Here is a 17,306-nt window from a genome sequence, read left to right as displayed (position 1 = left end):
GTTTTGTAGTCTACATTTGAGATTCGATCTTCTGCATGACCTAATCACTTTTAATACTTTTGTGGGAAGTTTTAATTTCCTGTATCACAGTCTTCATCTCTAACAACTTTGTTTGATTCTTTCTTATGCCGTATATTTCTTCTTTCAAATCATGAAAGGACTTCCTCATCTCTTGGAGCTCATTGTCTCTTTTTCTCTTGCACCTCATTTAGTTTGTCACTATAAATATTCTGAATTGTTTATCTGACATTTCCACGAGTTCCATTGTGTTGTCTGTGGATGATGAGGAAATGATGTTTTCCTTTGTGGGAGAGATATTTTCTTGGTTGCTCATATTTCTTGTGCCTCTGAGATGGTTTCTAGTCATCTGATGATTTATAGATTCCTTCCTAAATTCTTTGAGTTGATTCTGAGTGTTCAAAGGCATGCAGGAGTAGGTGATTGGTGATCTCCCTGATGCTCACCAAAGATCAGCACTGTTGTCACTGGTCTTGGATGATTCAAAGTCCTCCCAATTTCTAGAGAACAGGTGTACCTGGCACTTCAGAAAACACTGAAGTCTTAGAATTTAGATGCATGTGGCAGGGGATAAGCCATAGTCTCTTTGCAGCTCAGTCTCTCTGCACTGGAACGGATGTCCCAATGGGGCAGGGAGGGGCATAAGGTCTTCTTAAAGTCTCAATCAACACACCTGAGAGTTCAAAGGCGAGTGGGGAAGAGGATGAACCACAGGTCTCTGTAGAACAGCTTTCTAGCCATGAGTGGCTTGCTGTATGGCAAGGCCCTTCCTGATGGGGCGGAGAGGGGCACAAGGCCCAGAGTGACTTTTTGATGCACAGATTTGATCATGTCTATTCCTAACTAGGAAACAACTGTAATTTGCTATTGCCAATTTTTTTTTAAATGACCAGAGGGTGCAAGTACTCATCAGAAAGAGACAGAGAGACAGGAAGAAAGAGAGGAAGCACCCTTAAATGGGTATGGTCATGCCACAGTCCCTTTTCCTCCATCTCTCTATCCCATCAGGATTTGAGGCACACATGCGCATGTGCCTGGAGTGTTTTTCTTTTTTTCTTTCTTTCTTTGTTATTTTTGGTTAAGAATTATTTTATTTAACTTTATTTATTTATTTATTTTTAATTTGACCGGGGGTGGAGGGAGAGAGAGGAGAGAGAGAGAGAGAGTGAGCAAGCCACCAACTCCAGGACTTGAACTGTGGTCAGCCATGTGGGAGTCTAGTGCCCTTAACCACCATGCCTGGAATGTTTTTCAAGCTGTCTTGGCTGGGACTCAAACTGCAGTCAGTCATATGGGATCTGGCTCCCTTAACCACCAGGCCATGGGACCAGCCCATTATTGGCTATTTCTAGGTCCTTCCCAGCATGGATCCAGAGTTGCTTGTTGGTTGTCTCCCTTCTACACTTGCTTCCTGAATGGTTCTAGTTATTGATGGTCCTTCTATCCCCAGTGGTGGTTGACATAACACTCAATGTGACACTACAAGGACAATAATGAAATGAAATAAGCCAGGAAGATAGGTAGTTATTTAAAAGCTTTTAACCTAGTTTGAAATATTTTATCAAGTAAAATGAGTCCATTACACTTTTAAAAATAATTTACTTCTGAGAGAAATAAATAAGTGTGTACTGTCTGTGCCAACTTAGAGGAAAGGGCAAGCGAAGATGGGTTTGTTGGCTGACTTCCATCCTAAAATTTCCTGTGTTGCTATTAGATGCAGCCAGCTAAAGATCTCATTATCTGAGTCAGAATTATTCAATCACCAGCTCTTTTTCCCTGTCACAGCTGGTGCTGAGAGCCATATGTCATGAGATTCCCTCTCCCCCAAAGTTTAGACCTCTTGCTGAATAGAAAATAAATTATTGTTGTTGAGTCAAGTGACCCATGGGGTTCCCAAGAGAATTTTCCTTTATATTTTAGTTATGTGGTGAAAACTCATAATTTTCTAACCCACATAGCTTTTCTCCCATTTCCCATCTGCTTACTCCCCACAGTTTTGCCAAAATGTGATTCCATCACTCTGTACAATAAACCAAGTGCTTCCTTGTTTTCCCTCAGGAATAAGAAAACCTCACAGGAATCACATTTAGTGATGAGTTGATACAATGCATTTACTCTGGACTTATCAAATAAGATTACCAGCAAACAAATACTTGTCTAGAATTCAGGCAGAAGATACATCTATCGTATATTAATATCTATTCCATAAATCCATGTCTATACCTAAACTCACATTTTTTTAAGCTGCTGAGTCTGGGACTTGAACCGTCCAGTTGGCTATGTGGGATCCAGCTGCTTTAACCATCATACCACTGGATGGCCAACTAAACTCACATTTTAATGCATCAGTTTTAAATATTTTCAAACATTTTCTTAAAAGTCAAGGCTTTATTAATACAATGAACAGTGAGAGAATATTGGGAGTGTAATTGTGATTTGCCAGAGTGAAGATTATTTGTTCTGCATGATGCACTTAGAGCCATTGTCTTAGTTTAGGTTCTCAGTAATTCTACCTTCAGCTTGTTTCTGTAAAGTCAACTGAACTTCTAATTTGTGACCAAATAACCATATTTATTTCCATATAGGAGAGATGGTGTATTTATTCCCTAATAGATTTGTATTTCAAAAGAATGCTGCTAGATCATTCTATACCTAATCTGTGAATTTAATATGTCTCTATTTCCTCTTTGCTCTGTGAATTTATAATCATTTACCTTACATTCTTGGAACAAATGAAGAAATATATTATTTGTGACAGTAGCAATTTTTAAGCTACGAGATTTATAATTAGATTCCAGGAAATTGATGAAGAAAATCTTGAGTTACCCTCTTACCTTTCCAGAGAATGCTACCGTTCGTCAATGTCTATGTAAGTTTCCACAGAATTGCCAAAATTCTTATGTGTTAGACATTCCCAAATACAATAAATTCGTGACTGACTTTTTTTTTTTTTTTTTTTTTTTAATTGCCAGAGAGTGCATACACTCAGCCAAGAGAGAGGCAGGGAGAAAATACTACCCAGTGAGGCATAGTCAGGCTGCAACCCCTTCTTCATTTCTCCATCTTGTCAGGATTTGGAGCCTGCAGGCACATGTGTCTGGTATGTTTTTCAAGCTGCTTGGGCTGGGGTTTGAACTGTGATCAGCCATGTAGGATCCAGCTTTCTTAACTACTAGACCATGGGCTGATCCCGTGATTACTTTTTTAATGGAGAATATAGTATCTGTTTTACTCCCTCATAGACTTGTGAGCATCTTATGAAATAATCTACAGGAAGAAAATATAAAGTGTTATTCTAATGTTAGATAGTATTTTTCTCATGTTGAGGTTAGCAGGTGGCATACTGGTTAAGGCACTGGAATCCCGTGTAGTTGACTGGTTCAAGCCCCAGATATGGCAGCTTGAAACTCACACTGGGCACGTGTGTGTGCATGCCCAAAGTCCTGTGAAGAGAATGGTGGAGAAGGGATTGCAGCATGATCATCCCCCCGAGGGGGTGATTTCTCGCTTTCTGTCTCTCGTTTTCTCTTTGTCTCCCAGGCAAGCACACATGATTTATAGCAAAATTTTCTCTCTCTCAAAAAAAAAAAAAAAAAAAAAGCTAGATTCTTAAGTTGCAGATAAAATTATAGAAATATAAATTTCGAGATACCATCTAATGTTACTTTCTGATAACAAGGAGACATATATTCTATTCACAAACCAGAAAAAGTAAATTCCAAAGCCCTGATCTCATTATCCATTGCCAAGGTGAAATCAACCAAGCTTAGAAATCTATTTTGAGGTAAGCCTTCTAGGGTCTGGAGTTTACTGTCTGAGACACCCCATCTACTTCGCCTTATTTAAAATGTCTAAAAGGTTGGGGGGCATCTTTTACTAAGTCTTTATTTTACGTCGTCAAAAATAAGATTCAACAACAACAGATTCAGCACTGGAGAGAGGAGGGATGAAAGGAGTCTGATGTCCAGTGTAGTCTGCACCAAATGTTTAAGGCTGGCATCCATTCTCAGATCAGAGCCTTTGCTAGACGATCCTAAGAGATGGATATCATTATTACTACATCATCTCTATTTTAAAATCAGGAAATTGAGAGGTTAAATAACATATCCAAGGTCACATAGTTAATGAGAATTTGAACATAGACAGTCTGTCTCTCCAGGCTCTGTGCTTTTAACCCTGGCACTGTTGACAAGTAGCTGAGTGTGAGGGTCTGTGAAAGAGAGTCCTATCCAGAACACAAAAGGGAATTGGATGAGTGGAAGGGGTACAAAAGAGAGATGGCAGAACTCCAAAGGAAACTCTGTTTGCCTCACCCCTGGAAAAGGTCTAGATGGACTATCTATAGGTGAATATTTGTATTTTTTACTGTGCTCTGGGTATATGTGTTAAGGTTATGCCATGTTCAAGGAGCATTTGAGCTGGATGAAAACTTTAAAAAACAGACCAAGGCTGTGATGGTTTATTTTTATGTGCCAACTTGATTGGGCTAAGGGATGCCCAGAAAGCTGGTAAAATGTTATCTCTGGGTATGTCTGTGAGGGTATTTTCATAAGTGATTAGCATCTTAAACAGTAGACTGAGTAAAGAAAAGCCACTCTCACCAATGTGGCTAGGCGCCATACAATCCAATCCCTGAAAAGAACAAAAAGGTGGAGGATGGGGGACTACTTCTCTCTTCTTGAGCTATGACATCCATCTTCTTCTGCCCTCGGTCATTAAAGCTTCTGGTTCTCAGGACTTAGTCCAGCAGAACTCTTCATGCTCACATCCAGATCACTGACCTTCAGACTGGGACTGAATTATACCACTGGCTTTCCTGGTTCTCCAGTTGAGAATTCTTTGCCTCAATTATCATGTGAGTCAATTCCCATCATAAATCAATCTCTCTGTGTGTGTGCGTGTGTGTGTGTGTGTGTGTGTGTGTGTGTATGTATGTATGTATGTATATATGTATGTATTCTGTTTCTCTGGAGAATCCTGATTAATATAAATGTTTTCATTTTACAGATAAGAAAGTACAGTACCAGAAAAGTTGTATGAGTTGTCGAGAGTCATGCAGATCATTCATTCATTTAATCATTCATATAATCAAGTTCTATTGGGCCCAGCAGGTGGCATAGTAGTTAAGGTGCTAGAATCTCACTTGAACAACCACAGTTCAAGTCCCAGACCTGGTGGCTTGAAACTAAAGCCAGGTGAGTGTGTGTGCATGCCCCAAATCCCAAGAGAATGGAGAAGAAGGGATTGAAGCATGGCCATCCCCCCTGGGGGGGTGGTTTCTCACTTTCTGCTCCTTGTCTCTGTCTCTCCAGTGAGCGCATGTGTCCTATAGCAAAAATCGCTAAAAAAAAAAAAAGTATTACACTAGGTGCTAAGAGAATTAAAATAATGGGTCGCATTGCCTGCATTCAAGAAAGTTACATTTTATTTAGAAAAACATATAGAAAAAAACAAAATTATGAAACAGAAAAAGTACTATAAAAGAGGTATAAACAAAATATATGAGAAGCCAGAGATTTTCTCTTGAGAGTCTTCTAAGGTTTCCCAGAGGAGGTGGCATTTGAGCTGATTCTTCTTTTCTTTCTTTCTTTTTTTTTTTTTTTTTTGCTTAATTTAAAAGAATATTTAATTAATTAATTTATTATTATTTTTTCATTTGACCAGAGAGAGAGAGGGAAGGGGAAGAGAGAAAGCAAACCACTAGGTCTGGGACTCAAACCATGGTCAGCCATGTGGGAGTCCAATGCCTTAACTATAATGCCACCTGCTGGCCCTGAGTTTTATTTTTTGAGAGGTTTTCACTATAGGGCGCGTGCGCTTGCCAGACAGAGAGAGACAGAGAGACAGAAAGCGAGAAATCACCCCCTAGGGGGGATGGCCACACTGCAATCCCTTCTCCTCCATTCTCCTCTCAGGATCTTGGGCATGCACATGTGCCCAGTGTGACTTTAAGCCACCGGGTCCAGGACTCAAACCCTGGTCAGGTACATGGGAGTCCAGCAACATAGCAGTTATGCCAATGGCTGGTACCCCTGGGTTGATTCTTAAAAGATGAAGAATGAAGTTGAGCTGGCTGGTGGCTCAGTGCAAACTAAAACCCCTATATCCTAACTCAGTGTAGTACTCATCACTCTGTAACTTCCAAGGAAAGAAGTGCCATGTCTTGGATTGTTTTGACAGGCACATCTCAGATCACTGGAGAACACTTCAGGAAAATATACCAAATACACAGTCAATGGTAACTTGAAATTTTAAATCATTTCTACTCTTCTAATGTAAGGATTTCACTTCTCTTACTACTGACTTAATTGTAACTCGCAGCTGCATTTAAATTACATATGAAAAATATTTTAATGTGTCTACCTTTTCCTGTTGTACAGCCACAAAGATGTTATAATTTATTGCTCAACTGCCTCAAATTACTCTGGTGATATTTTTGCTTAAAGAATTCATGGGCACTTTTTTTTATATTACTATTCTTGTAAGCCTCATATATGACTAGTGAGAGTAGCCACTATTTTTCAATTTAAGTCTCTGCTTGGCAGAGTGTTTAACACTTCCTTCTAAGACTAATAACCTATATTTTTCTCTGCTAGGATTCTGATTCTCTTAAGAGCATAAGACTGAGCAGAGCTTCCAGGATTAAGTCTCCTTAGTCTTAAACAGTTGCAAAAATGTATATAACATTCATGGACCTTTTAATTTTTAAAGTTTTATTTATTTATTTTTTTTAGGTTTTTGACATATGGCACATGTGCTTGCTGGAGAGAGACAGAAGAGATGAGAAATCGCTCCCAGGGAGAACGGCCATGCCACAATCTCCTCTCCTCCACTCTCCTCTTGGGACCCTGGGCATACACGCACGTGCACCCAGTGTGTTTTGTTCAAGCCCCAGGTTGGGGACTCAGAGTCAGTCATGTGGGATCTAGTTCCTTAACCCCCATGCCACCTCCTGACCTAGGGACTGTTCTAAGGACTTTACACATACAAGTTATTTGTCCTCTAAACAGTGCTGTTAGGTAGATGCTAGGATATCATCTCTCCATTTTACAGAGGAGAAAACTGAGACAAAGAGAATTTAAGTACAGTAGCAGGTACTAATGAAGCTAGTCTTTCAAGTCCAGAGTCTTAAGCATGCTCTGTGGTTTAAGACATGACATGCTACCACTTCTCTAATAATAAGGTGAAAGGAGGATGGGCCTGCTGCCAACTTGGGCTGCAGAGGACTCTGGGGCACCCTCTGTGCTCTGATTCTCTCAAATTCTTGAACAGCCAAAAACTCCTTAGTTTCCTGAATAAATGCTTTCTAAAGAGTATTTATGTCTTTATAAGCACAGGCAAGAGTTTACCTGAATTTACAGATTGGGTCATTGGAAAAGTCAGGATGCATTTTTGCATAGGAAAACAGAAAAAAATACATTGCAACTTTTCCAACAATCCAATATTCTATGTTTGTTCATTCTTTTTTTTTGAAAAGGTTTTTGCTATAGGGCACATGTGCTTGCCAGAAAGGCAGAGAGAGACAGAGGCAGAAAGCACAAAATCATCCCCCAGGGGAGATGGCCATGCTGCAGTCCTTTCTCCCTCATTCTCCTCTAGGGATCTGGGGCATGCATGCACACACGCCCAGGGTGAGTTTAAGCCACCGGGTCCAGAACTTGAACCGCAGTCGACCACATGGGAGTCCAGCGACATAGCCATTACGCCAACTGCTGGTCCCTTGTTTATTCATTCTCTCTCTCTCTCTCTCTCTCCCTCTCTCTCGCTCTCTCTCTCCCTCTCTCTTTGCTACAGAGTATATGAACTTGCTGGAGAGACAGTGAGACAGAAGCAAAAATTCATACCTTGGGGGATGGCCACACTGCAATCTCTTCTCTTCCATTCTCCTCTTAGGATTTTGGGCATGTACACACATGTTCCCAGTGGGAGTTTCAAGTTGCTGGGTCCAGGACTCAAACCACGGTCAGCTATGTGGGAATCTAACAACCTTAACCACCACTCTAGGAAAAACTGTTTGTCCCTTAGATACCAACGTGCAGCTAAGGGATGTGGCAGAGCTGGAAATAGGAATGTCAGTGACCCCGCCTGCAGGTAGATTGTAGTATAGGTAGCTGGACTCTAGATTCTCCCGTGACTTTTTAGATGCCTATGCCTGCATCTCATTTGCTTTCTCTTCTTTCTCAAAACTTGCTCTGTGGAGAGTGGAAAAGAAATAATCAACTATTTTTTATCAAAATTCAAAATGACTAATAAGACTTAATATGTACATCTTTTCATGATATTTCAATTTTAACTTCGTGCAGAACCCATTTGATGATGCCTGAGGTTGAAGAGCTGATAAGAGAATGCCAGACGAGTCAGCAGGGGCTAGAGGCTGCCTAGGGAGGGATGAGAGGAGAACTGAGAGGAGGAGAGGAGAGATCTTCCCACTGCTCTTGATTCTTCTTCAAGAGTGCTCCTGAGAGACTGCTTCTGCTTGGAATAAAATAGAATTGCTTTGCCCTTTTCACTGTGAAGGTTGTAGGTCAGGTAGAAAAGGTAAACTGAAAACGAGGTCATAGACCTCAAAACCCCCAAAATAAAAAAATATTTCAATGGTAACTGGGGCATAAACATCTTTGTGAATTAGTATGGAAGGAGACTCATCCTGTCGGTGCCCTAGTTCACGCTCTTGTGATTGTTTTGTTCTGACTCAGATGGTTCTTGAAGTAAGGGCAAGTCTATTCATGGGCCTTTCTTTTTCCTAATTGTTCATCTTCCTTTCCCACAAGCCCCCTTGGTTGCCGGCTGAAAATTTAGATATCAGTGTTGCTGGTCTTTGGCAGCTGAGCCTGCTATTTTACATTAAAAAACAAGAATGAAGGGTCTTGACTATGATGGACCCATAGTTTAAGAATATACATAAAATATATCAAAGAGACTGGCATCTGTAGTTCATTCACCCAAAAACTTGCTGGACAGAACTTCCAGAAGCAATTGAATTGGAGAATTGTGACACTTTTTGGCTATGATTTGGTTGCGTGAGTTCAGACAAAGTACAGCCATAATGAGACACTCTGCAAAGGGGTGGGGAGAGTAAATATGGGGCTGAATTTGTTCATTACCTTAGGAAGATCTCTGGGGTAGCAGAGGTACTAGCCAACAGTAAAGAAGGCTGCAGTAGATGTTAGAGTCTTGAGTTGATTTGGGGGGCTAAGCTTCCCCATTCAATGGAAGTGGAGGAGGATGCACAGGACCAAATAACATGGCTATGAGAAGAAGCATTACTCTAGTTCAGGCAAGTTGTAAGGTGTGCCTGGACTTCTATGTAGCATGGTGTGGCATCCTAAGAGTGGGGTGGGGTGTCAGGGATGAGCGACATAGAGATAGGGTTACATCGTTTGTTGGGTTCATATTTAGTATGTTGTAAACACACTTAGCAAAAGACATAAAGTCTTATGATTGACCTTTAGGGTTATAAAAGAGAGACAAATGTTTAAATATGGATAGGACATTTTAAAAAGGCGAACTCAAAACAACCCTATGGAAACATCAGGTACTCTCAGGGGCATCCTAAGTTCTAGTCCCTGAGTGAAACTACAGACATGTTCCTTCTCACTAGGGAAGAAGGCAGGGGGTTTAATGGCAGTGGTGACAACTGGAAGATGTTCCAGCGATGCAGCTGGGAAACAGGTTGTGCATGGCACAAAAAAAATTGCTTCACTGGGGTTGGTGTGTTTCATAGGTGGGGGCCGAGGCTAGGACAGGTAGCTGGGCATCATTTATCAAGGAAAGTATCGGGTCCCCAGACATTTAGGAGTAAAGCAGAGCCCATCATTAAATCCCAGACATCTGGAGACTCATTTTTTTGAGTCAGGGGCCAATTTGGATTGGACAGAAGTCTGCAAAGCTGGAAAAACCATGCCACTAATATTTTTTGGAAAATCAGTTTGTCAGTCTGAGAAAACTATTACATAATCTTCTATATACCTTTTTACTACCAGTTAAGAATAATAACCTCAAACCTTCCTCCTAAGACAATGTATAAAAAAATGCTTAACACTGGGCCAGCAGGTGGTATGTTGGTTAAGGCACTGTACTCCCACATGGCCAACCATGATTCGAGTCCCAGACCTGGCAGCTTTTTTTCTTACTTTCCTTTTCTCTCTCTAGTCAGATAAATGATGAATAAAATAAAATAAAATAATTGTAAAAAAAAATGCTTAGCACTGATCAGCAGATAGTGTAATGGTTATGTCACTGGACTCCCATGTAGTCAATTGCTGTTTGAGTCTTGGACCCAGTAGTTTAAAACTCACACCGGGCACAGGTGCGTGTTTGCCCAAAATCCTGAGAGGAGAATGGAAGAGAAGGGATTGCAGCATGGCCATCTCCCCTGGGAGGTGATTTCTTGCTTTCTGTCTCTATGTTTCTGTCTGTCTCTCCAGTGAATGCATATACCCTATAGCAAAATGTATTACTTAGAAAAAAATTCCTTAATGTTAAAAGCTTATTGTATCATTAGCAATAAATCAAAATTTGCACTCCTTCCTTTTGTGTACAAGGGAAGTCCACTAGGGATGGGCATGGATGCAGAACTATTATCATAGCCCTCCTTGATGCACTAGGATTTGGGCAAGGTTTGCCGAGGAGAATGCCAGCCTTGGGTCAGTAGCTGTGCATGGGGCATAGGAAGAGAGAACACAGAAAGAAGAGTCAGTTCGGGAGAGAAATAACGAATTTATTTTGGACATGTCACAGTCAACGCTTATGGTAGGCCATACATGAGGGAGCATCCAGCTGGCCTGGGGAGAAACTGGGACGGAAGCTACAGAGAGGATCATTTGTTTAGAAACTGGTCACCGAAGTCATGAGTTTGAAAGAGTCCCTGGGGGGAGAATACAGGTCACAATCTTGGAAACTGCCACAATTAGGAGGTGGAAGGATGGAGTATTGACAAAGAGTATTGAGAAAGCGGGTCTGAGGGGTGGGAGAAAAGTCTCACTATGGCTACACTGTGAAAGTGGAGAAAGAAAAATGATCACTACCACCATGTGACCAGTAGACTCCCAAAGATAAAAGTCCCCAGGCTTGACAAATTGAGTTCACAGATGACCTTTCAGGATTCAGCTTCATTAGGTTTCTAAGATTGGAAGCCACTTTGCAGGGGGTTGACAGGACAGATGACATAGAAAGTTAGGGATTGTTTTCTTTGTGAAGTTTGATTTAAAATTCTAGTGCCAAAAGGCAAGGGTTAAAGAGTTATCAACATGGAATTACGGTTACAAAGGTGCTATGAGGCTTTTTGAAAGGCCATTAGGGAATCAGAGAAGGATAGAAGAAGATCCTTAATATTTTTGGTAAACCTTGTAATTTTCAAAGCACTTTTTAATATAGTCCTTCAGTTCATCCTCACAAGAAGCTTCCAAAGGCAGGGGATCAGGATTTTCTTTTTTTAGATGAAGGCACTAAACTTCTAAGAAATTGTGATTTGTCCAGGAGGTCACAGCTGATTAGTGGCAGGTTTTGGGACTCAAATTCTATCTTCTTATCCACTGTATTCTGAAATTTCGTTTTAACCCACAGATAAAGAGCAGCCTTTTAGGCTGTGCAATAAGATTTGGGGCCTGAGAGCTCCTGCTTTTGGCCAAAGCTGAATGGACTCCTTGGATACTTCTTGGAAATAAATATTCTGTGTCTGTTTTGATGAGGAGGATGGGGGAAGGAGGGAGGATGGGCCACAAGTCAGCTGGATTAGTGTGACTCAGAAATGTGAGATGGAGTACATTCCCTTTCTCTTACCATGGAGGATGGCTGGGAGAGCTGTTCTTGGCAGCCTCAGTCTCCATCTCGCAGTAGGTTACCAAGAATTCTCTGAGTACCAATTATATGTCTGAATCCAGAGCGCTTAAGGGCACAGAGAAAAGGCAAGTCACTATCTAATAACAAAAGAGAGAGCGAGGTGGAGAATTATTCTATAAATATACATAATCACTACATAATTACAAAATTGCTTAGAGAAAACAAATAGTTATTTTGGCAGTATTTGGCACATAGTTTTTGTTATACTTTTTTTTAAGAGAGATTTTTGCTATAGGATGTGTGTGCTTGTTAAAGAGATAAGAGAGAGAGACAGAAAGCAAAAAAAATCATCCCTCATGGGTATCGCTACGCCGCAATCCATTCTCCTCCATTCTCCTCTTGAGATCTTGGGCACGCACGCACATGTGCTCAGCATGAGTTACAAGCTGTGGGGTCCAGGACTCAACCGTGGTTGGCTATGTAGGAGTCCAGTGATGTAATCCTTATGTTATCTGCTGATCCCAGTTACACATTTTTAAAAAGTTTGTTTATTTGCTTTGCTGTGATACATCCTTAATATTCAGCCAGCCTTGGATCATATGTGCATAGATACCTGGCATGCTCAAGGAAGTCTCTGCACTCGAACCAAGAACCTTCTCATGTGGGACTGCCTTGCAAAGCATGGTGTTTCACTACTGCACCACAATCTGGCCCCCTGAGTTTTTGTTTTAGATGAGTAGATATTAACCAAATAAAATTATGAAATGAATGTATGGAAAATAGTTCACAGAAATTTCCTGGAATTAAGTGGGTTCAGTGGAGCATTGGAGAAGAAAAATCCTAGCATGTGTATGTTGAGAGCACTGATGGAGGAGTTCAGGTTCAGTTGAAAAAAAAAGGGTTTCCAGGGATCTGGGCAATGTGGACCAGGATTCAGAAGTTGTGGCGCATAGACCAGATCTTAAGAAGGAATCAGAAAGACAGCTTGGTGGAAATCTGTTCTGGGGCTGGAGTAAGTGAGACATGGAAGAGACATGGCCACTTTTTCCTCTGTTCTACATCCTTCAGAGAAACTCACAGATGTATGCTTTGTTCAGGACTAAGAATGTGACTGCTGTGGTTTGCAGTTGGAATTCTATTTCAGGCGTACCTCCAAGCCAATTAGCCTGGCTCCTCTAATGCAGTTTTTCTACACTTCCCCATCCTTGTATCCTATGAAAACCTTGTCACAGGGTGAGAGATGAGGATATGTCCTTGTAAGTAGGAAAATTTGAGAGTGAATACCACCATCATTTTCTGGAAAGATGGTACTTAGTGCGACCCTGTAGCTTAGTTTAAAACAATAGACCAAAGAAATGTCACCTTTATTATAAAGTATGAATTCGCATCCTGTTTAATATTTGTTGTCTTTTATTTTGTGAAGACAAAGAAATGCTTTTGAAACCTTCCCAACCTCTTATATAAACTTTAATTCCCCCCACCAGATTTTCTTAATAAAAATGGTAGCAAAATAAGCAGATAATTTTTTAATGACATAGGAATTGTAATGGCCATTACACATCAAAGTAGATATTGAAGATATTTATATTTCATCTTAATGTCAAATTGCTTTGTTTATACAATACAAGGAAATGTTTATGGGATGTACAATTTCTATTATTCTCTGACTAGTTTTCTTCCTTTCTTTCTTTTCCTGTGTTTCTTTCTCTTCCTTCGTTTCTTTCTGTTTCTCTTCCTTCGTTTCTTTCTGTTTTGTTCTTTCTCTCTCTCTTTCTCCTTGTTCTTTTTTTCTTTCAATTTCTTTTTTACTGTGTCCCAGGCTTCTTTATTTAAGAACAAAGTGATGAGTGTTATTGGAATAAAAACCAAGAGCATCATTTAACTTCAACTTCCCACCAACCAGTTTCCCCAAAACCCCCTACCGCCACCCTTTGTGTTCCCAATGCCTGCCTTAGTGAATAAAGAACATAATCCTCAAAGCCCTGGTGCCTACACTCCAGGTTCTCTTAACCGGCTTCTCTCCTTTTCCTGCTCCCCATTTTAAGGCAGGGCAGGCAACTCAATTGGAATGCGTAAGAGAGCCAGAGAAAGTGACAGAGAAGGAGGGAAAGGCTTCCCTTAAAATGAGGGCTCCCATAGCCTGGGTTAAGAGAAGAGGAAAGGCTACTGGTCCCCCTATGAAAGGAGACCCAGCAGCCTCGAAATCTTCTCATTGGGAGTATTCGCTGCTGGATCTCTTGCCTTCCGGCGCCAGTTACAGAACCACACTCAGACCACATCCTTCTCCAGCTGGAGCTTCTGGGCGATGTGGCGTGGGCTTCGGCAGTATAGGAATACGCTCTCCAGGTTGCCCCACACAGGGTTCTCCATACCCCTTCGCTTTCTCTTTGGAGCCTGTACTAGGATCTCCGCTTTGCATATCTCCGGAAGATTTTTGTTGTTGCCTTCCTCCACCCACTTCTGCCACGAAGCCGAAGCTTGCACCTGTTCTTGAAACTGAGCTGCAAAACGGCAGGTGGTTGTTTGAACACCTTTCCAAAGAGAACCCTCAAGGTGAACTCCACATCAGCCTGGGTATATCCTAGGGTTATCCTTTTCTGCTTCAAAAGTGTGGCAAATTTCTCGAGACCTTACTGCAGAGCTTTGATGTCCTGGAACTCCTCCGGGTTCTGCTCCAGCTTCTCCTTCTCTGGCTTCATGTCATGAGGAGGGGCAGCGCTGGGATCTGCGGAGGCCCTTGGCTCCCACCTCACCTTCAAGCTGGGAAATCTCCAGGTCGTTTTAGGGCACTGGCCCCACTCCAACTGGAGGCCCACAGCAAGCCTTCCCTCCCAGAACTCATAGTGCAGGCGGCATGGAGGAATCCCCCACATCTCAGAGCCTGGCCCAAACCCCAGCCTGACTCTAGGCCCACCAGGGGGGCCTTGGAAGCTTAGCCAGGTCAGAGGGTCAATCCAGCCCAGCTCGGGCCCTCCTGGCCCATCACTTCCACCTCCCAGCAGGGGTGAGAAGGCGAAATCTGAAACTGGGTGTCTCCACATGAGGAAAGAAGGCTCCCAAGCCAGGCCTGGAGGAAAGAAGGCTTGCCCAGGGACTGCTCCTCCCCTCTTTCCTGATTGGTCTTATTGAAATAAATTTTAAAGGCATATAACATAGACTTACAAATGCCTATTTTCAAAAGGATTTATTTAATTTTATTTATTAATTACTATTCTTCAATTTGACTAGAAAGAGACAGAGGCAGAGGGATAGAGAGATGGAGAATGATAAAGTAAGCCCCCAAGTCTGGAACTCAAACAGTGGTTGGCCATGTGGAAGTCCAGCGTCTCAACTATCATGCCACCTGCTGGCCCCAAGAAGGGGTTTTAATCTATGATGACTTGCTCTGTTTTATGACCTTTCATATTTTGGTATGAGTCTGGAACTCATACCAAACTGTTGGCCATGTGGATCCAGCTGCCTTTGCCACCACTGCTCCAACTAGGCTGCATAGTCCTTTAAAAAAAATACAGTGCTCCAGCTAGGCTGCATAGTCCTTTAAAAAAAATACAGTTAGTAATATTTTAATTGGGCTTCCCGATAATTGTGTTCTAGTAATAGACTCCATATATTCCAGAAAGCAGAGTGGTATAATGTACTGTAAGTAGTTAATGTATAATGATATAATGAATTGCAAGTAGTTAAGAGATATGGGTTCTGGGCTGGCTCCATGGACTCACGGGTAAGGTAGCTGGATCCCATACGGCTGACTGCAGTTTGAATCCTGGATCCAGTGGCTTGGAATATACTGTGGGCCCATGTGTGTGCATGCCCCAAATCCCAACAGAGTGGAGAAATGGAGAAAAAGATTGTGGCATGACCATGCCCCCCGTTTGGGGAGAGGGGGTACGTTCTCCCTCTCTTTTTCTCTCTCTCAGTCTCTTCCTCTGGTGAATGCACCTACCCTCTAGCAAAATTAAAAAGGAAAGGAGGGAGATATAAGCTCTAGAGTTGGATAGTTTAAGTTCAGGTCCCCTTTCTGCTATTTACTATTATATGATCATGGGCAAGGGATAGTTTGCTTATCCATGGGGAGAAGAGTACATACCATGAAGTCATTGTAGGAATTAAATTAATTAACGTATGTAAAATGCTTACAAAAAGTATGGTACTTAATAAGCACTGAACAAATACAAACTATTACTGAAGGACTTGGTTTCACTTTATGATCTTCTGGCAAGTCTACTCTATATGAGTCTCTGAACTCTTTTTGTACAATGTCTTTACTGAAACATACTTTACATACCATACAATGCACACATTTAAAGTATACAATTCAGTGGTTTTTGAGTTTTAGAACTCACAGAGTTCTGCCACCATCATGGCAATTTCATTTGAACACATTTTTATCACTTCCTAAAGAAACTTGAAACCCTGAATTCATAGTAATGGTTGCCCCATTTTACATTCCCACCAACAGTGAATGAGAGTTCCAGTCTCCCCATCTGCTGAACAACACTTGTTATTCTCTGTCTTATTTCAGCCCTCTTACTGAATGTGGAATGATAGTTCCTTGCACTTTTTATTTGAAATTTTTTAATGTCTAGTGATGGTAAGCATTTTTCTTGGCCCTTTGGATATCGTCTTTGGAGAAAAGTGCATTAAATTATTTGCCCATTTTAAAAATTGGGTCTGAACTCTATTGGTCTGCTGAATTTCCATTATAATTTTTAAATACATCTCCTTGAAATCTGTCGATTATAACTCTAATTAAAAATATAGTATTCCAAGAAATTGATGAACCCAATTTAGCCATTTATCTATGGATGATTGTCTATTTTTCTTGCTATTTTATTATAAATAATCCTTCAGCAAATATTATAATACGTATTTTCTCATGTTTTTGTGTGACTCCTACTGAATACATTTATAGCAATGTAATTGTACAGGTGAAAGTATATTTGCACTTAAAAATATTTTTATAGCTATCTCAAGCTGCCTGAAAGATTATACCAATTTCTACTTCCACTAATGGCATAGGACGATACCCCTTTTCCAGTACCCTTATATGGGTTAAGTTTAAATGGGATCATGGGCAACTAATTTATTTTTTATTTCATGATGTATTCGTGGGAAACTCTATTAACATTTTTTTTTACATTTTGGACAGCTTTAAGCATAAGCTTTGCATCCAGGGTTGAGAGAAGCTCAGCAGTATTGCCAAAAAGTATCTGTGTCCACTAATAAAAGGATAATGCTTTCCTAATTTTAATTTTATAGGAATTTTTGCTCTCCAATTTTGTGTTATGGGGAATATTTTATTTTTGAAATTTAATGTTATGGGTTTTATGGGATTCTATGGTTACATTATATATGATTGATATTGTTGCTCTAAGAATATAATGGAAATTAAGCAATATGGAAAGTTTTCTGAATTACTCAAAAGCAAACAACCAGTTTGAAAAGTGTTAACCTGATATTATTATTATTATTTTGTGGGGAGAGTTTGTTGTTTTTTTTTTTTTTTT

The 17,306-nt window shown here is 40.7% G+C and overlaps 1 pseudogene; it reads right to left on the bottom strand.

The window, feature by feature from the left end:
- Positions 1–13,858: 13,858 nt before the first annotated feature.
- LOC102469223 (POU domain, class 5, transcription factor 1-like) lies at positions 13,859–14,840 on the bottom strand (annotated as a pseudogene).
- Between the last annotated feature and the right edge of the window lie 2,466 nt (positions 14,841–17,306).

This window comes from Tupaia chinensis, unplaced genomic scaffold, assembly GCF_000334495.1.
Source record: "Tupaia chinensis unplaced genomic scaffold, TupChi_1.0 Scaffold000646_1, whole genome shotgun sequence".
Classification (NCBI taxonomy): Eukaryota; Metazoa; Chordata; class Mammalia; order Scandentia; family Tupaiidae; genus Tupaia; species Tupaia belangeri.
The sequence above is the reverse complement of the archived record's forward strand: the minus strand, read 5'-3'. Positions and strand labels throughout refer to the sequence as shown.